The sequence below is a fragment of the Cryptomeria japonica genome, chromosome 11 (assembly GCF_030272615.1).
Source record: "Cryptomeria japonica chromosome 11, Sugi_1.0, whole genome shotgun sequence".
Taxonomy (NCBI): Eukaryota; Viridiplantae; Streptophyta; class Pinopsida; order Cupressales; family Cupressaceae; genus Cryptomeria; species Cryptomeria japonica.
The window spans coordinates 51,939,191-51,961,447 of NC_081415.1; positions in this window are offsets into that span (position 1 = coordinate 51,939,191).

The following is a 22,257-nucleotide window of genomic DNA, read 5'->3' on the forward strand; positions in this document are numbered from 1 at the left end:
GAAGGTGTTGATGGTATGATGAAAGAATAAGTATCCGGTCAACTACTGAGAGGGGTGGGATGAATCGGTAGATAGAAAAATTGATACAAACTTCACCAATCTCAAAAATCAATCTCTCAAAGCAAAATTAGAATAATAATGTAATACCTCTGTCAAGATAAAAACTCATAAGATAAACCGGTTGACTGTTACAACAAATTAATAGTAAACAACTTCTCCATTTCTCAATGCTTTTGGTTATCATGTCTTATCAAAATAGTTAAGTAGTTAAGTAAATCAACCATGAAAACATAACCACAAAAACATTCACCATTTGACACAAATATTTTTGACGTGAAAACCAAAATAGGTAAAAACCACGGTGAGATGAGACTCACGAGATAACTATCTGAACTCTTTTGAAGTTCGCCCTGTTAGGAGCCTAGCCTGTTAAAGCTTTACAAAAAGCCCTGTTAAGAATTGATCTTGTTAGGAATCACCCAGTTAAGGGATTGACTACAAATGCCTTGTTAGAAGCAATACCCTGTAAGGAGTAACCTCGGTAGAGGATTTAAAAATCCAAGCTAATGGATCACCTTGTTAGAGGATTTCAATAACACCAAGCTTGTTAGAGCTTACCCGATTAGGGGATTTCAATTATGTTGTGATTGTTAGAAAACAACATGAGTTTGTTGATCTATCTGAATAGCACTATACTTGCTTGATCAAATCCATTTCATGCTCCTATCTGCCTTTACTCAAATTGTAGATACATCATCTGGTTCGGCAACCACACACTCAACTGATCTGTGCTCACTCTTTGCCAACTCATTAAACTAAACAACTTCATCAACCTTATAAACAAATCAATTAAGTTGGTAACACAACAAAAACCTAATTCTCATAGAGATTACAAACAAATCGGTTCAAGTATGATCACTGGATTACATAGCAATCTTTGCACATCAATCAAGAAAACCTTGATCACTCCTTGATCATCACTTCATCAAACTTAGTAACTCATCACGCACTTTGCATTAGATGCAATACATTTGCTCATTCCCTAGACAAAAACCGTTACAACAACTCACCAAAATCTCTTGGAATCATCTTCATACAATAATCATGTGTGTCATAATCATTATCGTTCATCATCAGATCATAAACCAATATAACCAATTCACCAAACTTAATCGGTTAGGGTTTATCGGTTACATCAATAGATAAGGTTTACACTAGTTATCGGTTCACTCCACAAATTCTTCCTACCGGTTTCAGTAACAATATTACAACAATATCATTACCGGTTAATTGACATCAATGACAACATAACATATCATTAATGCAATATTCATGCAAATGACAATAGGTGCCAACACCATGTTCCACGAGATGAGATTCTCTTATTGGTAGTTTCCTGGGGTTGAAACAATCGTTATCCTACATGCCTTGGTTAGAACCATGTTGACCAAGTTCCCCTTGTTCCTTCTCCTTCATAGTTTGTTTCACGCTCTCATGCAACTCTGTCTTTATTTCTTCTATTTTCTGAATAAATACTCCCTCTAAAAATTACTATCATCCACATGTAGAGTCTCCTATGTTGGGGTTCCTACTTTGAAGGGGGTTTCTTTTTATCAAGACAAGTAGAACATCTCCTTGAATTGTGTTTCTCCTTATCCCTTGGTTTTTGTTTCTTAGACTATTTTGTAGGCTTTGAAGTTTCAAATTCTTCTTTGGACTTCTTCTTCTCTGCCTTTTTTGTGGACTTTTTCTAAGACTCCTCCATAGATTTCTATCTCTTCATCATATATTTCTCATTTGACAGCTCAACCCTTGACCCCTTTTGTTTTGAGGTAGAGGAAGAGACAAATTCTTTCCTCTTCCTTGTAGAAGATTTTTCTTTTGATGATGAAGAGGTAATGTTTTCAAAGGTTGTAGGTGCATCTAGTAATGTTGTGGGTAAAAATATCGGCTCACTATCACTAGCATATCCTTGTTCCAAGTTTTCTTCTTCATGCATACCAGGTTTCTGAGGAGGTTAGGAGGAAGCATCTAAACTGTCCCTACTAACCCTTGAAGCTTCCCCTAACCAAGGTTTTAGTTTCCTCATCTACTAGTGCTTGTTCTTCCTTGACTCTCATAGGATCTTCTACATCTTCCCTTATTGGTTCAAGAACATTCCTCAATAACCTACTATGAATGTTGTCCCATATTTTTCCTTCCAAGTTACATTTGGGAATTGTAAAGACAAACTTCTCTTGACCAACAAAACAAACAGACAATAGTGAGACAAGGAAGTAGGGTTTCTTTTCTTTCTATACTCAACTACCATGGTAGTTAACATATGATGCAAATAATTAGGTATATTAACCAATCTATTATGCTACAAATGACTAAACAATTTAAAATGAGTAGTATAAAAAATAGAATACCTTCCATCACAAGTAAATTACTCGATAAGTTGTATTGCCAGAACCTGCTAAAGTGAAGGAAGAGTTAGATAATTGGTGCCCTAAGTGATTGAGCAAAAGATCTTAGTGGGATAAGAAAATTCTATTTGTGTTGACCTGGGATCTGGAGATTTCAAAAAATCCTCTCTCATTCTCGAAAGACCACTAACTTCTGCAATGGTAGCTTTGGATGCATCCACCTTCAACCCTCTAACAATTGCTTCATTGTTCCAAAAGTTGGTTGCAAACTCCTTTGCCATTTCATCATTATACTCTGTTAGTTGCAAGAAATAATATATCCATCTTGCTCTCTTGAAGAATTGAAGGGTGTTCATGTCGTCAAGCAACGAGGAGTGGTCTGAAGACTACCATCTAATTGGGTCACCACCCATTCTTCTTCTCTTCTTGGGTTCCTTTACTTGCTTCTTCTCATGAAATTAAGCTTTAATCAAGCTATATTCTACTCTATTCAGCTAAAAATCCCAAATTTTGTCTTAAAAAATCAATAATTTTTGCTCAATGTAGTTTCCTTAGTCTCTTTCCACTTCCAAGCAATTACCAAAAAAAGTTTGACAACCCTTGTAACCTTGCAGCCACTCAACAATTCTTCCTACCAACCTATATGGGTAACTACGTGTGATTGTAATTCTAGATGAAAGATGGGTTTCTAATTCTAAAATTTTAGCCAAGATTATAGACTTGTCAAGATGGACATTACCAAACTTTCAAAACATTTACAAGTTCATCAAATGGTTCACGTCACGTGCTCCTTAATGAGCAATAATGACAACAAAACACTTTTTGGATGAAAATATAATGATGACAACATCACAATAACCCTCTCCCAACTTAAATATTAATTTGGCCTCAAATTCGAACGAGGTAAATATGATTGACAAGGGGAACTATAAATAAAATATATAATAATATCTTATGGATATGAATATCACACACAAATCAAAGAATGATAATAATTGCTAAATATATCATAAATGGTATTTATGTCATATTATACCATATGTGTCACCACAAATAATCTAAAGTACTTGTACTTGTTGAAGAAAGAATGTGGAAGTGATATGCATGTGGCAAGCGAAAATATTTGAAGTGGTGTTGATGTGACATATATGACAACAATGATGGAAGTGAGCAAGGATAACTTTAAGAAACCACCCCCCAGGCAACTGTGTAAAATCCTGGAGAATCAGACATTATTTTTGGGGGGAAATTTTCATATGGATGGCGAAAAAAAAAAATTTAATGGGGAAAAAAATTATTTTGTATTGGCGATTTTTTTTCTAGGGTACGAAAATTCCATAAATTTCTGACGAATAGTACCTTGTTCTATGGGGAAAATATTTATTGTGGGAGGCGAATAATTTTTGTTTAAAGGAACAAATATATAATTGTATGAGCGAAAATATTTACTCCAAAGGAAAATTTATTTAAATGTAGTGGCGATTTTTATCCACCGCTTGAAAATTATTTAATTTGTTTTGGCGAATATTTTGTTATTTATGGTACAATATATAATTTATTGGCGATCTCATGAATTCATTGCCATTAATAGACAAGGCACATCACATCACATTAGTACATCACATCACATAATTCATTGAGTCTGGACTCTGCACGATGTATCAATAAGCACAGCCTCTTTGACACGTGAAGGGTGACACATACCTAAAATCTATCAATGATTTTAAACCGTTCGATGATCGTAAATCAATGGTTGAAGTTTTATTTCGGCCCAATTTTCTTAAGAGAACATAGCTCACCAGAAAGTGCCCGGAATGGAATTGGATTCAATAGACACGTATCAAATGTCATGAATCACGATCAATAATTTCGTTCATTTAATATATATCTTTTCACTAATTGCAATCCACTATGTCCCCACGACTTCCAATTTGATACTTGCTAATTTGGTACTAGTTCATAGCTGTTTCCATTTTTGCATAATAGTGCATTTATGGGAAAGATTTGTAGAGATATGAAAGATTTAAAAAAAATTATAGTAGTTAATAATGTTAAAGAAGTAATTATTACAATCAAGAGCTTCAACAATTTATATACGATCTTTGCTTCTTTCATCTTCAATTAGCCTTTGCCATTTGGTAGATAAATTGTCAGAGCTCACAGTATTTTAGGTTTATAGGCTCACTGCTCAGGTTGTTTAATTTGTTAATCTATTTTCTCAAGATGGACACTCCCATCCGCTTGAGAAGCATTTCTGCAGAGGGCCTTTCTAGGCTCTGTTAGAGACTCAACCCTCCAATCAGTCTGCAAGGAGGTTGGGTCGTTCACCAATGAGGCTGTGTGGATGGTGTTGGGCAGAGAATTTATGCAAAACAAAAATAGGTACCGTGTTAACACAGACCTTACATCTTGCTTCTTAGCGTCTCTTCTGGACCTGGGAGGAGACAAGGTGGATATGTTGATGCTATTGAGGAAGGTTTTTAAGGAAGACTTCCTCGGAGACGACATTACTCTTATCGTTCTTGCAGAAGTAGGGGTGGGGATCCCTTGGGCAAGTGATTTATCAAAGCTTCTCCTCCCTGACCAAACAGTGCCAGTGGCCAGGCAACCGTTTCTCCTAAACCTGAATGCGGAGCAGCTGATGCGTCACAGAAAATGGGCGCAGATTGGTAGGGAGTTCCTCCGGAAATGGTTCCTCCTCGACCACTTTCCAAACTACATGTGGCTTGACGAATTCTCTCAACTTATGCTGTATGAAGAATTCTACATGGAAGGAGGGCCATATTCTTAGGGCAAAATTGTAAACAATTCCGCTACATGTGCCCTAGCCCCGCCCCCTGTAGTTTTTTTTTTTCTATGTCCTCGAACCCTAACAGGCTCAGTGCCAATGGCTCACTCATTTTGGATTTTAAGTTTTTGGGGGACTCAAGTCTCAGACGAAAAAATTGTAAATTTCAAAAGCATAAATATTAATGATAATTTTACAAATTCCAGTTTGTTTCAGTTTGCCTCTTACAGTCTTATGGATATAAAAATGCTTTCTATAATTCTATTTCATTTTTATTAATTAATTTCTTTCAAATGCTTTTTATATATGAGCTACGTTATTTCAATTATTTGTTAAACAATGGAAATAAATTTAATACTGTGATCTTTTTTATGTAATGCTATAAAAAAAAATTCAGTTCGTTCCATTAATTATTTGTACATTGATTATGTTTGATTATAATTTTATAAATATATACTATATAGTCATTCAAAATACAAAATTTCAAAAGTTTCAAGATACAAAAGTTTATCGGTAAAGGTTTTTTCATTATATTAATTCAAAAGTTTCAAGATACAAAATTTGTAGTCATTCATGCATAAACGCAGACAGAGAGAAAACCCTACTGCCCACAGCTTATAGCAAGCAGACAAAAAAAATAGTTCATTGTCGATAGGCTGCTCACTCAGTCTCACTATCCCCCTGGGTCGCCTCCTCCCAATCCCTTCCCTCCTCGAAGGTCGATGCTTTGGCTTTCCCTTTTGCCACTTTAGCTTTCATTTTTGGAATGCAGTTTAGCCTCCTGAAGTCGGGGTCACCCTCCAAGCTTGCCAGTAGTTGTATGGCCCTTCTTTCTTCAGCCCTATCTCTCAATTCCCTACCAACCTCCATCCTTGACACCACATGCAAAGCCTTCAGGACTTCATCCACACTAGTTAATTTCACAAAGACTTTCATCGCTTCCCACCCCACTCTGGCACGTTCACAGCACTGGTATTTGATTTTATCCTCTGGGCCACGAATAAAAGGAAGCAACTCCTCCTGGTCGTCCCCTTCCTTAATTTGAATGCCAACTCCCGGCACCACCCACTCCAAGATTGAATCCAAGTTAATCAAAAAAGCCCCATCAATCAATTTGACCAATGTGAGCTTTACCTTTTCCACCTCCAGTTTGAATTCACAGGCTCACGCCAAGATACGAGAGTAAACATCCATGTTAATTCGATATCGGTGACTGATATGTGCCACCTCCTCCACAAGCATCAGTCGAGCTACCACCCACAACTTCTCCTCCTTAAACATGAACACTCCTTGCATTCGTTTACCAGATACGTTGCCCAAAAAGGGCACCAAATTCTTGTATGTTCGAAGTGTGAAATTGGCCTCCATGGTCACTTGCAATTTCAAAATCACTTCCTGCAAAAAATGTCTTACAGAAGGTACAATTCTATGAACTACAGATTTGTTCTGCTTCAAAGCAAAAACTGGTACAAAAGGTAATAAATTTTGCCTCCATCTTATAGGTCGAGTAATGAATGTGCACGATAAGGCATTAATGACATGAGATCAAGAAAAAGATTTCCTGTCATCCTCCCCTTCCTCCGTTCGTGCGACATGCCGCATAAAACTCCTTTTGCACCAATTAATTGCCACCTTGGCATTTGTACATTCCAAATTTGGTCGCCTTAATAGGTTGAGGACTGCACATTTTTTTAAATTAATACACTAAATTTATGTTTAATATTGAATGTTTTCTTTTTTATATTAAACTTTTACCTTTCAAATTGTATATCAAAATTTATATTTTTATTTAGTTATTTGTTTTATTCTAGAAACTAAGTTTCATGTTTTATATTATTTTTTAATTTCAAATTTTTACAAATAATATTAACATTATATTTAATAGTTATCTCAAACTATTGCACATCTTTAATTACAAATAATATTAACATTATATTTAATAGTTATCTCAAACTATTGCACATCTTTAAAATTTAAATGTCTCTTATTATGGGACCAGCGACATCTGACAACACTCAAGTTCTCAATAGGTATCATCGTTCGTCGGATGAGCAAAGATCAACAGCTTAGGGTGGATTTCAGCCCAAATGTGGGTAGTGAACACATTTGTGAGAACTTCGCCCAGAAATCAGAATTGAACATTTTAAATTTAATTAAATAGAATTAAGTCTATAGTCTATAGACTATAAATCTCTTTTTCGGGCGGAATTTTAAAATCATTAAATAGACCCGAAAAGTGACACGAGTATGGTGACGTGCCAGAAAAATGGCAGAAGTTGTGGGACCCACTTCATCTGAAAATAGGTACCATCGACCGTTGGATGAACAAAGATCAATGGCTAGGGTGGATTTCGGTCCGAATGTGGGAAGTGAACACCTTTCTGAGAACTTCGCCCGGAATTGGAAATTTTAAATTTAATTAAATATAATTAAGTCTATAAAGCTTTTTTTCGGGCGGAGGTTTAAAATGTTTAAATAGACTTAAAAATCAAACCCAAAAAGTGACACGAGTATGGTGACATGCCATAAAAATGGCAGAAGTTGTGGGACCCACTTCATCTAAAAATAGGTACCATCGACCGTTGGATGAACAAAGATCAACGGCTTAGGGTGGATTTCAAGGCGAATGTGGGAAGTGAACAGCTTTTTGAGAACTTTGCCCAGAAAAGTGACACGAGTATGGTGACGTGCCCGAAAACTGGCAGAAGTCATGGGACCCACGACAACTGACAACAGGTACCATCGTCCGTTGGATGAGCAAAGATCAACGGCTTAGGGTGGATTTTGGCCCGAATGTGGGAAAAGAACACATTTGGGAGAACTTCGCCCAGAATTGAAACATTTTAAATTTAATTAAATATAATTAAGTATATGAAGCACTTTTTCGGGCGAAAGTTTAAAATTATTAAACAGACTTAAAAAGCAGACCCGTAAAGTCACAACAGGTACCTTGGTCCCTCGTCCGTTGGATGATCAAAGATCAATAGCTTGGGGTGGATTTCGGCCCGAATGTGGGAAGTGAACACATTTGGGAGAACTTCACCCAGAATTGAACGTATTACATTTAATGTCCTCAGAACTTATACTGAAGTAGTGAATGTTTTGTCCTTTGGCATCGAATAGTTATTAATAATAATTAATAAAATTACAACATGATTCTTAATGTCCTTAGAATTTATACTGAAGTAATGAATGTTTTGTCCTTTGGCATCGAATACTTATTAATAGTAATTAATTTTGTCCTTCGGCATCGAATAGTTGTTAATAGTAATTAATAAAATTACAACATGATTCTAGATATTTTTCCCTTTAGGTTTTACTTTTCTACTTTTCAGAGTTTTCAAAATAAGAGACTCGTAAATCATAATCGTCTTTCATTTCCTGGACAAACCTGTGAATCGAGGGAGATTCAGAAACAGCTACTAGATTGATGAATGCAAGTTGCAACAGATACTGTCTGCGCCAATCTAGTGAAATAGAAATTCCAATTTCCAGGTAAAATCTAGAACACCTACATCCCGCCTTTTTTGCTTTTGGTAATCTGGTGGTCCAATTTGAGGGTTAGCATTTTCAAGTTTTTATCTAGCATTATTTTGAATTATTGACAATAATAGTGATGGGGAAAACGAGAAGCGGTAGTTCAACAAGAAGCCAAGTGAAAAACAAAATGTACCTAACCGAACTGGTTAAAACACCAGGTTTCACTGATGAATACCATGATATTTAGGACCCTGCTATCCATGGTGAAAGGCATATCATAGATATTAGATATGCATTGTCTAGTAAGGCGGCATATGCAAACAGGGTAAAATTTACTGTTTTCAACCCAATGTTAAAACAAAAAACAAATAAAATTGCATCGTGGGATGTTGGATTGGGAAGCATGGTGTTTCCTGAAGTATTCCCTTGCCCTGATTTTGTCATGATCTGCGTCGAAAATTATGATGAAGATAAAAAAGCAATTGTCAATAAAATTTCAAAAGAGGAAATTCTATCCATAAACGAGGGAGAATTTGCTCATTTGTTGAACTTAGGATTTGAATCCCAAAACTCAAACATCCAAATTGACCTTGAAAAGCTAGTAGGGAATTATGAGAGTCTCGATCCAAGTCGCAGAGATTCATTTATCAAAGCTCTAATGAAGAGTGGTACTAGTATTGTGTTGGATCAAAATCATAAGCCTCCTTATGATTCTAACATTTTTGTTCCATGGGTTGGGGATACTATTTCCTTGTTGTCATTTTGCCTGGGATTGGAAAATGATAGGGAAGTGGGTGCAAGCCTTCTTGAAATGATTTATAATATCCATTGTTTAGGTCAGCCAGTAAGATATAATTTTGTTGAGCACGTTGTTCAATCCATGCAAAAACAATTACTAATGATCAAAAAAGGTTCTTGTAAGACATTTAGGTTCTCATCCTACTTGTGCTATCTCCTTCTATCCAAGTATCGTGCAATATTTGAGACCAACAAGCTTCAAATTGTGAGCTATAAGATTCATGAGAAGACTGGGAAGAGAACAGAGTGTCCAATATATGATTGGACGCCAAAGATAAGGATGCATGATAACAGAAAGAACTACAACCATTTTGTAGACTTATTTTTGGCACCAATGTATAATAAAATTACAAGCACTTCAATGCCTAGGTTGCCTGTGTCTTGTAGAGATTGCATTCAACTTGGAAGTCAAATAGAATTGGTTGACTGGTTCTTCATGGAAGAATTCATTGTGTTAAGGTTTTATGGATCAACAGTAAAACCATACAGACTTCCAATACATGTGACTGAGAGGGTATTTGCATTAGAGTATGTACGGCAATTGGAGAGCACAGATAGGCACTTCCATGGTCAGCAAAAGAAGAGCATATTTCCTTCCTTGCCTTTCTCATGTGGAGGGTTCACATTTGAGAGAAAAGCATTCATTGTGGCACATGATTTCTTGACAGTTTTTAACTTTGGTGATGAGGGTCTCTGGAAGTATGATCCAATCGGTGTAGTTCAAGCAAGGCTTAAGAAAAATGGGAACTCTTCAGTGTTATGTCAACATGAAAGTAAACCATTGCTAGAAAAGCTTAGAAACAAGGACTCCTGGGATGAGGTTAAAAAAGAGATGGAGAAAATTGTAGCTAACAATAACATTTCAACAGAAAAAATTTCATCACAAATTATGGAGGGGGGCCAGGGCATCCAAAATAGGAGGTCCTACAATTTCTACCTAAAATCTGCTAATCCATCTAAGAAAACTATTCCCAAATCAATTCTGCATGAATGTAAAGAGGATTATTGGACTCTGCGTAGGGGAAAAAGCGAGACTAGGTTAAAATGTCCTAATCCTACCTTTTGACACACATTGCGGAATACGAAAGAGCCTAGAGGTATCACACAATTGGCTACTTCTTTTTGTGAAAGAGAGAGCCACGGGCTACCTATTAGGGTTTCTATTCCTTTGTTGTAATTGAAAGATAAAATGATGCAAGTTCAATTCCTAACCTCCAAGTGCAAGTATGAATTAATAACAAAATTGCAGAATTGAAGTTAAACAATGGAAAGCTGCAAACACAAGGACAAGAAAAGAATGCAGATGCGTACCCGAGGTTAAAATCTGAGTGAAAATGTTCGGGACGGGGGTGCGGGCGCCACTATCCTGATTCTGCTCCTGAAATTGCACCTGAAACTGCTATTTTGCAACCTGGAAAACTGTCGGAAATGTTGTCTAACAGAGGGACCAGGGCGCCCAGCGCCCCTGTCCCAAGGACCAGGGCGCCTAGCGCCCCTATCCTGGCAGGACTAGGGTGCCTAGCGCCCCTATCCTGGCAGGACTAGGGCGCCCCACGCCCCTGTCTTGGTCTTTTGCTCTGAAACTTGGTGTATGGTTCGGTCTCCGTCTGCTTCTTTCGGATCTGCAACTTGCGGCGTCGTCTGAATCCCAAAATATGCACTTATATCTGAAAAGGTATTTTGGGCGGCTATATAGGGTTTTGCCTTAGTCAAACCCCCACTTTGGTGATTTCCACCTCCACGAATAGCCAAGTTGTATTGTAAAAGTAGTGTGTGTGCAGACCTTGTGTGTGTGCAAGATCCTAAAATGCAAGTAAGCAAACTAGAGCAACCTAGAAAGTAAACCCTAATTGCTTGTAAATGATAATGTAAATGCTCCAAATCAAGATGTAAAGAGATCTAAAGCATGAATACAAGTGATATAATGAGACTTATGCAAAGACATGAAAACAACATGAAATCATACCCAACCCCAAGGGAGGGGTACAAGCCAATCTTCAGTCGGTGATCCCTTATTGCTCTTCAATGCCTTCAAAGCCCTAAATGGATGAATGAAATTGATAGATGCTTGATAGATGGATGTTGAATGTTGTTGAAGTCTTCAAAGATCTGCTCTTTCGCCGCATAGAAGGTCCTTGAAACCAAAATTCCGGATCCTTTCCAATGAAGAAAAAGAGCTCTTATATATAAAACCCTAGGTCTTAATCTCAACTTTTGGCCGACCTAGAGATTGAATCTCCCGCCAATTTCTTGGGGTTAAGTTTTATTTTATGATTGGATCGTGCTCCTAAAATTTCGAGAAAAATGTCCGGGACTGTGTGCACTCCGGGCACCATGGTCCCGGCAACTTTTCACCAAATTTTCAGGGCCGTCAGATATGATGATTTTAGGGAGAATCCCGAAGTTACAGGTGATTTCGAGATGTTTTGACCCTCAAAATCAAGCCCCCAAGTTCAAAATAGGACTTAATTAGGGTTTTTGATTAAATGATGTATTGGAGGAATAAAATGAAAGGGGGCACACTTTAATGAAAGGGCCCAACTTTATGATGTGGAGGACGATGAAATAGGACCTTAGACCTAATTAATTTGATTAATTAAGTGCTAAAGGAGAAATGCAATGCAAAATGCAAACTGTGCCAAGGCGGGTGCTAAACTAGGTGTGAAATTGTACTACTTTAGCAAGTGCATACAATTTATGACGCTACATTTAGCCCCCACTTTAGCGGTCATATGAGTACTACGTGCATATGCAAGCTAAAGTATAGGAAAGTAAACATTATTTGAAAAAGGATATATCCATAAGTCCGTCGAACGAAGCCCCCAGCGGTATCTGCAGTACACAGTTAGGAACCACACCCTACAAAACACATGTTAGATCACAAAATCACCTAATGCTTACTAAGGAAAGTGATGAAATTCGCGAGTAGCTATATGCCCCCCCTGTTTTGGCTTGCTTATTAGGGAGGTGAAACAGGGTAGCATGTTTACTTACGACAAATTGTGTGAGCGATTATTGATGAGAGATGTTCACTACAAAGGCTTCATCAGAGCACATTTCGGAACATCAAGGGAGTAACGGAATGAAAATACAATTCCTACGCAGCAAACGGTTCAAAAATCGCATCTCCCAAACTCAAGTTATGATGAAATGAGTGATAGAGGAAAATTAGGGTTTTGAAAGTAAAGGTAAAGGAATGAAAGTATATACCTTGAAAGTGACTATTGCATTTGTCACTTTGTTGATTTCTGAGTATTGTTCATTGCAGCGGAGCCCACATAGCCATCATCATGCCTTCATGATGACCGGAGTGTCCCACGAGGATTGAGATCATGCGACAGGCCATGATCGACGACGAGCCACTAGACGAGGTGAGTTGACTGAACTTTGACTTTGACTTTCTGCATTTCCGTTGACTCTGATTTTCTGTGATCGAATGCGGGCCCTAGAATCTGACCCTGGGTCCCACCCAGGGCACCATGGTCCCTAAAGGGTGCCATGGTCCTTTCAGGGCGCCATGGTCCCTCTGGGGTGCCATGGTCCCTGAAGGGCGCCATGGTCCTCTCAGGGCGCCATGGTCCCCTCAAGGCGCCATGGTCCTCTCAGGGCGCCATGGTCCTCTCAGGGCGCCATGGTCCTAATCAGGACTTGGCGAGGGTGAGCTTTCGATGTTCGACAGTTTTTGCTTTTGGCATAGATGATTGTGATGATTGATTACTGATTACACTGATGTTTTCAGCATTGCAGGGTCTCCCATACATGAGAGAGCATACGGCGGGGCAGATTCTTCATAGTTTGCGAGATTAGATTCCCCGACTGACTCAGGCAAAGAGAGACACATTATCTATAGTAGGTTTGTGGTATATGATTCTTATGCCGGCCATTCGATTTCATCCTGCGATGCTGATGGCACTCATGGAGCGATGGGATCCCGACACATGTACATTCCAGCTTCCAGTAGGGGAGATGACAGTGACACTTGAGGATGTGTACCGCATACTTTGCCTACCGATTAGAGGAGCTACCGTGACATATGCGACCGATCGGTCAGCAGAGGATCATCAGAGGGAGCAGGTATACTGCATAGGGAGAGTCATGCCGAGTGAGACGAGAGGTCGCATCATGGTCAGCTGGCTCTTACATCCTACAGGAGAGGTGCCCCTCATGAGACGTCTTATGATTGCCATCATTGCACTAGCTGTCTGCCCTAACGGGTGAGGTACGCACATGCATGGGGGTCTCACATGGTGCATCAGGGCTATGGAGAGACATAGGAGAGTATATGCCTGGGGTCGGAGTATGCTTGCACATCTCTATCACAACCTCGAGGAGTATGTTTTTGGACAGGGTTGCAGCTTGATGACATGCACACTTCTGCAGGTGTGGATATTTGAGCACTTTACATGCACCAGGCCTGTCGGCTATCCGATGAGTGCGGCTAGCGAGCGACCTAGGGTATTTGCTTATCCACTTACCAACGAGTGGAGATTTGGGGATCTACTGTATTGGAGAGTGACATTTGATAGATTGACAGCTGAGGTGACTGTATGGAGACCATATCTGCGGATGCACAGATGGGATGGGATGGAGAGACAGCTAGCATGCTTAAAGAGGAACCGCCTACTGAGAGGACGATATCCACATATCATAGTCCCATTCTACTTTGACCGAGTATGGAGGCAGTTTGGGCTAGAGCAGTGTGTTCCAGCCGATGTACCCATCTACACTCGACACTCACGAGTCCTTCCCAGACCCAGAGCAGTAGCGAGACCTACGATAGATGATATCGAGATCACAGATATAGAGGGGTCCAATCAGGATGTGGTCACTGATTATGCTGCAGATCCCGGAGCACAGCGCAGGTATCTCTCATGGTTTGTGAGGACATACCCGGGGCCTATCTTTCCACCAGATCACCCGACAGGCCATCCAGGTCCATGGAGACATGGAGACCGAGATGAGGATCAGGGATCCAGATCGGAGGAGCTAGAGGAGGGAGAGGGTCATGAGGAGGCAGGAGGTCCTGATCCGCCCATAGGAGATCAGCCTAGTGCCGAGGAGGAGGAGGAAGGAGAGGAGGATGACACAGATAGAGATGATGATGAGGAGAACAAGGACGCGGATGAGGATGAGGATGATGAGGAGGAGGAGATTAGAGATGATGAGGAGGAGTCAGATGCAGCTCCTCACCATTCAGGAGATGATACCATAGCCTTAGATCCTCCCGTTATTCCCCAAAAGGGGGAACACGAGGTGATACGGAGACCTATACCCATCGCGCACAGATCATTCGAGCATGGGGAGCCTAGTAGTTCCCAGTCACAGATGCTATCGTACCACGATCCCTACTGGCGTGAGGGAGATCCAGGTATAGTAGGTTTATATTGATTGATTAATGTTTTGATGACCTCAAATGGTACTAACACAAAATCTATTCTACTACTACAGCTAATGTGCAGGAGTGGCGTTCCCTGATCCAGCAAGCAGTGACAGATATTTCCATGACAGCACAGATCCCTAGTTCCTCACAGGTTGCTTATAGACCTTAAGGGAATGCGGGTCGGCATGATGACTTGTTTTCCCCATTTTGAGTACAGGTGGAAATATGGAGGGAGAGAGAGAGAGCTCTATCAGAGGACCTTCAGCGGGCATAGCGTCATCTAGTAGCAGCTCAGGCCGAGGCTACCTCGTATCGCGTGATTCTTATGGATAGGGATCGTAGGAGTTCTTCTCGGAGTCACTCACAATCTATATCACGCTATACGCCTATGGGTCCACCTTCACGGCCAGATCAGGAGGGAGCATCTAGTCGTCACTCTCCAGCCACTAGCCCTAGGGATAGGAGATGATCTTATGATATAGGGTAGGTCACATTTTGGATGTATAGTGACCTACCTTTGTATATTGATCCACACACACACACACACACACACACACACACACACACACACACACACATATATATACATGCTTCTTTGTCTCAAATGCCTAAAAAAATGTGTATTTTGATTAAAGTTAATACATTTGGTAGATGTACATGTATATTCTGAATTTAATTTCCATGTGATTGATTTCTCAATGCTCCATGATCAAAATTGATACATGTGTGACTTAATAAAAATAAAATATTTAATCAAGTACTACATTGATGATAGAGAAGAAATATGTGTTAAGCCTAAGAATCATATAAGTAACATGATACAACTCTACTTAACACATAAAGACATTGTATAATATACCAACATAATGAAAATGTAAATCTTTTGCAATTTACATAGATGAATTCAAGACAAATCATAGAATAAAGAAACACGCTTGTCAAGAACGAAGCAATATAGATTAAACAAAACATCATTTAATTCTATTTGCTCTAACAAAGATATGCTAACATATTATCCAATGAAGAAGTGCAAAGAAGATACATGAAATAAAAGATAGGAAATGAGGAATTAAGCATAGTATCTACGCAAGTGCATAGCATTTATAGGTTCTTTAAGAGGCGTACCATCTACACCCGCTATTTTATAAGCACCTGATCCATAATCTTCAATAACAATATACGGTCCAAGCCAATTAGGACTAAATTTTCCCTTTTCTTCAGGTAAGGCATTCACATTGCGCTGATTCTCATAGAGAACTAAGTCACCTACCGAGAAAGAACGTTGAATAACCTTATCATTATAGCTTCGTTGTAGAGTTTTGTGATACGCTTGAATATGCTCAAGAGCATTTATACGCTGTTCATCAAGCATCTCAAGCTGTTGAAGTCTTTGTTCTCTATAAGAGTCATCATCTACTATACCTTTGAGAGAAACTCTAAGTGATGGAATCTCTAATTCTAAAGGCATAATAGCATCAGCACCATAAACAAGATTATAAGGGGTGGTTCCTGTAGCAATTCGTACACTCGTTCGGTAGGCCCAAAGAGCATAGATTAGCTGAGTACTCCAATCCTTACCATGCTTATTCACGGTTTTGCGAAGAATTTGTTCAATTATCTTATTGGATGATTCGGCTTGACCATTTGATTGAGGATAGTATGGTGTAGAAAATCGATGTTTGATATGATACTTCTCGAGGAATTTCTTCACGTCCTTGTTCTTAAATGATGTCCCATTATTGGAGATTATAGTGGAAGGTATCCTGAATCGAGAAATAATGTTTTCTAGAAGAAATTGACAAATCACTTCAGCAGTAGTAGAGCGAAGGGGAACAACTTCTACCCACTTTGTAAAGTAATCTATTGCGGTTATAATGAAAGTATGTCCTTGAGATGAAGGAGGAGAGATTTTACCGATAAGATCCAGCCCCCATGCAGAGAAAGGCCAAGAAGCTACATGAGAATGAAGTTCTTGGGCAAGAGCATGAATCAGATTATTGTGTTGTTGACATTGATGACATTTCTTAACAAATGAAAAAGAATCCTGCTGCATAGTTTGCCAATAATATCCCATACGAAGCAACCTTTGAACCAAGGATTTGCCTCCAAAATGCCCCCCACAGGCACCTGAATGTGCCTCTTCAAGAGCAATAGGGATTTCCGATTTGTTAAGACAGCGAAGGAGAAGACCATTATAACCCCTTCGGTAAAGAACATTAGAAAGAATGATATATCTAGCGGACAGCTTGCGAACTCTAGCCCTGGTGTTCCTATTGGCGGAATCAGGAAAAGTACCATCGGTCAAGTATCTTACGATATGCGAATACCATTCATCTGAGTCTATAAAGTCACAACATGTCACCAAGCTAGAATCATCTACAATAGCTGGAGAAATAAGGTTGTGAATAACAAATTTAAGATCAACCACAAGGTCCTCTAAAGATACCAGAGAAGCCACACATGCCATTGCGTCTGCATGTCGATTATCTTTTCGAGGAACAGGTTCCATGGTGTAAGAATCAAATTTTTGTAACAAAGAGATAGCAAGGTCTTTATATTGTGATAATTTGTCTTGTTTTGCTTGATACAGTCCTATTACTTGTCTTATAATCAGTTGAGAATCTCCAAAAATATGTATGTGTTTTATATTCAAAGCCAAGGCTACCTTTATTCCTGCTATAAGAGCCTCATACTCAACAATGTTATTGGTACATAGGAAATTGAGACGATAAGATAAGGGAATGGACTTTTTTGTAGGAGAAATCAGAACAACACCTGCCCTCGATCCCGTACGACACTTAGAGCCATCAAAGTATAACTCCCAAGTTTCATCTTTCTCTGTACAAAGAATGAAGTCGTCAGGAAAAGACTCAGGGTTAGGGAAGGAGAAAGGTGAAGGGGCCTCAACTAAGTGATCAGTCAACGCTTGCCCTTTAATTGCTCTTTGTGAAACAAATTTAAGGTCAAATTCAGTTAACATCATAACCCACTTAGCTAGGCGCCCTGATAAATCAGTTTTAGAGAAAAGATGCTTCAAAGGATCAAACTTTACCATGACGTGGACTTCTGAATTTAAAAGATAATGTCTCAATTTCTGAGTCGCAAACACCAAGGCCAAGCATTGTCTTTCTATTGTAGAATATCGGGTCTCATAATCGAGTAAGGTATGACTTATATAATAAACCGGCCACTCCTTACCATCTTTATCATGTTGTGCCAGTAATGTTGTGAGAGCATGAGAGGAAGCAGCTATATAAAGAAGAAAGGGCTTAGAAGGTTCGGCGGGTTGAAGGATAGGAGGATTAGCCAAATATACCTTTAAATCTTCAAATGCTTGCTGACAATCTTCGTTCCATTGAAAGGTGATATTCTTTTTGAGAAGTTGAGTAAAAGGAAAAGTACGATCCGCAAGTTGAGATACGAACCTACGAATAGCTTGAATCTTTCCTTGTAAGCTTTTGAGTTGAGACACATTTCTAGGAGGTGGCATGTTGACAATAGCATCTATTTTCTTAGTATCCACCTCAATCCCACGATGCGAAACTATGAATCCTAATAGTTTTCCACTATCGACACCAAAGACACATTTTTGGGGATTCAAGCGCATGTGATATTTACGAATTCTTTCAAAGATTTGACGAAGGATCTTAATATGATCTATACGGAGAATGGATTTGGCTAAAATATCATCAACATAATCTTCTAAAATCTTATGCATGTAATCATGAAAGATAAGGGTCATCGCTCGTTGATAAGTTGCGCCGGCGTTTTTAAGTCTGAAAGGAATCATTACCCAACAAAATGTACCCCAAGGAGTGGTGAAAGCAGTTTTGAATTGATCTTGAGGATTAATGAAAATTTGATTGTATCCTGAAAAACCATCCATGAAGGATAACAAAGCATGTCCTGCTGTAAAATCAACTATCATGTCAATGTTTGGGAGGGGAAAATCATCTTTCAAAGAAGCTTTATTTAAATCTCGAAAGTCAGTACACATTCTTATTTTATTATCTGATTTAGCCACAGCGACAATATTTGAAATCCACGGGGAATAATCAATAGGGCGGATAAATCCAGCCTCCAATAATTTTTCAATCTCAGCCTTAACAAGCAAAGCTACCTTAGGATTCATTTTTCGAATCTTTTGTTTCATAGGCTTAGCATCGAGAACTAAGACGATATTATGAGTAAAAATCTTAGGATCTATACCAGGCATGTCAGAATATGTCCAAGCAAAGATCTCGGAGAATTCCTACAATAAATCTGCATATTGTCTTTGTTCTTCTTCATCCAAACATTTTCCAATTCTAATAGCTTTTTCTTCATTGCAAGGATCCATCTTAACATCAATGGTGTCACTTATAAGAAGATTACTTTGTTGAGGAGTATCCTTTAACTGAGGGAATTCTTTCACAATCTCATCGTTATCAGTCTCTTTTCCAAAATAGGCTTCAGTGTTCAAACAATAAGGGAATCCCCTATTGTGATGATAACGAGGAAGAGTATCATATGCTCCTAAAAACTCAGCTAAAGCATCATCGGTAGGAAAGACATCCAAAGCATAGGCACACAAAGGATCCCCATCAATATACTCAGGGTGTCGCATTGGCAGAGATGTAGAAATGACATTAACACTAATACATGGTCTCTTAGAAGCCTTAGTACGCTTGTAGGGATTATAACCAAGTCCAAAGATCATATCATAAAGATTATTCTCTAGAGGAACCTTTATTCCTTGTTCGTGAGCGCCACAACCATTTCCATGATACCCATGCTTAGCTAGAATATGAAAACCATGACCATAACGATCAGCCATTTCAGAAAGAGAAGGTGGTTTTTCATAAGACAAAGAATCAAACTCTTCAGAATTAGAAGTGTGAGGAGAAGAAGTTTGAGAAGCGGCCATGAAATTATTGCTCATAGGTTCAGGTAAGATTGATTGATTTTTAGCTTCTTCCTTCTTTTCAACTTTAAGCTCTCTAGAAGGAACCTTATATTCACCTACAAAGGTGGGATTAAAATCAAGAGATCCCCAATCGTCTTCTGCGAGAACCTTCTCAGGATCAAAATCCTTCTCATGTGCAGATTCAAGTCGAGAAGAATCTTCTTCAGGAGCTCCAGACACATCCAAAGAATTTTGATCATCAGAGAGTGAGGATTCATCGATAGGTATCTTGTTTAAAGAGTCATCACTAGACGAGGAAGGCTTAGAAGAACCCCCTTTGGAAGTAGATGTTTGCAAACAAGCTTGGAAATTAGTATCACCTATCAAGGTATATGTCTTATTGTTATAAATAAATTTAACTTGTCTATGCAATGTAGAGGGGACAGCTTGCATACTATGAATCCAAGGTCTCCCTAATAGCAAGTTGTATGTTAGATTTCCCGACATAACATGGATAGGAGTAGGCAAAGTAACAGGCCCCACTGTGAGGGGTAAGGTGATAATACCTAATGAAGTCTTAGCCACATTGTCAAAGCCTCAAATGGGACAAGAGTCAGGCTCAATGAGGGATGTATCCACATTCATCTTATGCAATAGATTAATGCTACACACATTAAGGCCAGAGCCATTATCTACAAGTGTTCGTCTTATAGCAGTGTCATTTATGATAACCACAATCATCAAGGGATCATATTGATGTTGAATTTCACTAGTAGGCAACTCATCTTGAGTAAACACAATTTGAGCTTTAGGATTCATCACAGAGTTAACCAAAGACACTATATTACTAGATGTATTCAGTGGAGGAACATTCAAATCTTTCAAGGCATCTTGTAACATTCTGTGATGAGCAGAAGAAGTTTGAATCAAATCCCAAAGGGATATCTTAGCAGGGGTAGCTTTAAGTTGTTCTATGAGATCATATTCCTTACTGAGAACTTGTGAAATACGTGGAGCTTGCAGAAGAATTGGTTGAGGATTAGGAAGAGAAACTGGAGTAACAAGAGGAGGATTAGGCTGCCTATTATTTCTAGTATGATAAGTATGGGCAACCGCATGATAACTCTCTCCAGTTAATTGCTTGGCGTAACTATAAGGACTTATAGGTTTTCTTCCTTGCACAATGATGATAGGTTTATTCGAAGTAAGAAAGGAATCATACCCCCCTTGGACAGTAAGGAGAGGTGATTTAGGAACTCGAAAAGTGGGAGAAGGACAAGAACCTTGGACTTCAAAGAGAGGCTTATTATGCTCATTCAAGTTTATCATGTTAACTAATTTAGAAGTTTTGTTCTTGTTTAGAGATTTCGATAAAGCCACAAAGTCATCAAGAGCATCATCCAACAAAGCATGATCATATCTATCAAAAGGTTTATCTTTTGATTCAAAAGGAGACATTTCCTCATAGAGGGGATTATTGAAAACAACCATGTTACTAGATTCAGTGGAAGAGTTGATAGGAATGTACCCTTGAGAGGGACCATTCGACTTATCTTTCTCATCACAACGGAATGGCATAGTAACAAGGTTTATGAGTCTTTAGTAAAATGAAGGTTTGGCATCTTTAGGATTCAAAAACTCATCTAAAGCTTCATCTAATTCATCTTGGCTATACTCATAATCAACATAATTGCATACATCATCATAAACATGAACATCTTGCAAATAAAAATCTGACATTTTGAAATAAAAGTTGCATAGAATTTAAACACACAATACAAAGAAATAAAGAAACACACTCTTTTTTTTTTCTTTTTTTTTTTTTTTGAAAATGAAACACACTAAATCTAGATCTAGATCTAACAAATGCAATGCAAGAGAAAGCAATAATAAGTTTCACGTCGGGTTCACCAAAATGTGTAGGGGAAAAAGCGAGACTAGGTTAACATGTCCTAATCCTACCTTTTGACACACATTACGGAATACGAAAGAGCCTAGAGGTATCACACAATTGGCTACTTCTTTTTGTGAAAGAGAGAGCCACGGGCTACCTATTAGTGTTTCTATTCCTTTGTTGTAATTGAAAGATAAAATGATGCAAGTTCAATTCCTAACCTCCAAGTGCAAGTATGAATTAATAACAAAATTGCAGAATTGAAGTTAAACAATGGAAAGCTGCAAACACAAGGACAAGACAAGAATGCAGATGCGTACCCAAGGTTAAAATTTGAGTGAAAATGTTCGGGACGGGGGCGCGGGCGCCACTATCCTGATTCTGCTCCTGAAACTGCACTTGAAACTGCTATTTTGCAACCTGAAAAACTGTCGGAAATGCTGTCTGACAGAGGGACCAGGGCGCCCAGCGCCCCTGTCCCAAGGACCAGGGCGCCCCACGCCCCTGTCCTGGTAGGACCAGGGTGCCCCACGCCCCTGTCCTGGTAGGACCAGGGTGCCCCACGCCCCTGTCCTAGTCTTTTGCTCTGAAACTTGGTGTATGGTTCGGTCTCCGTCTGCTTCT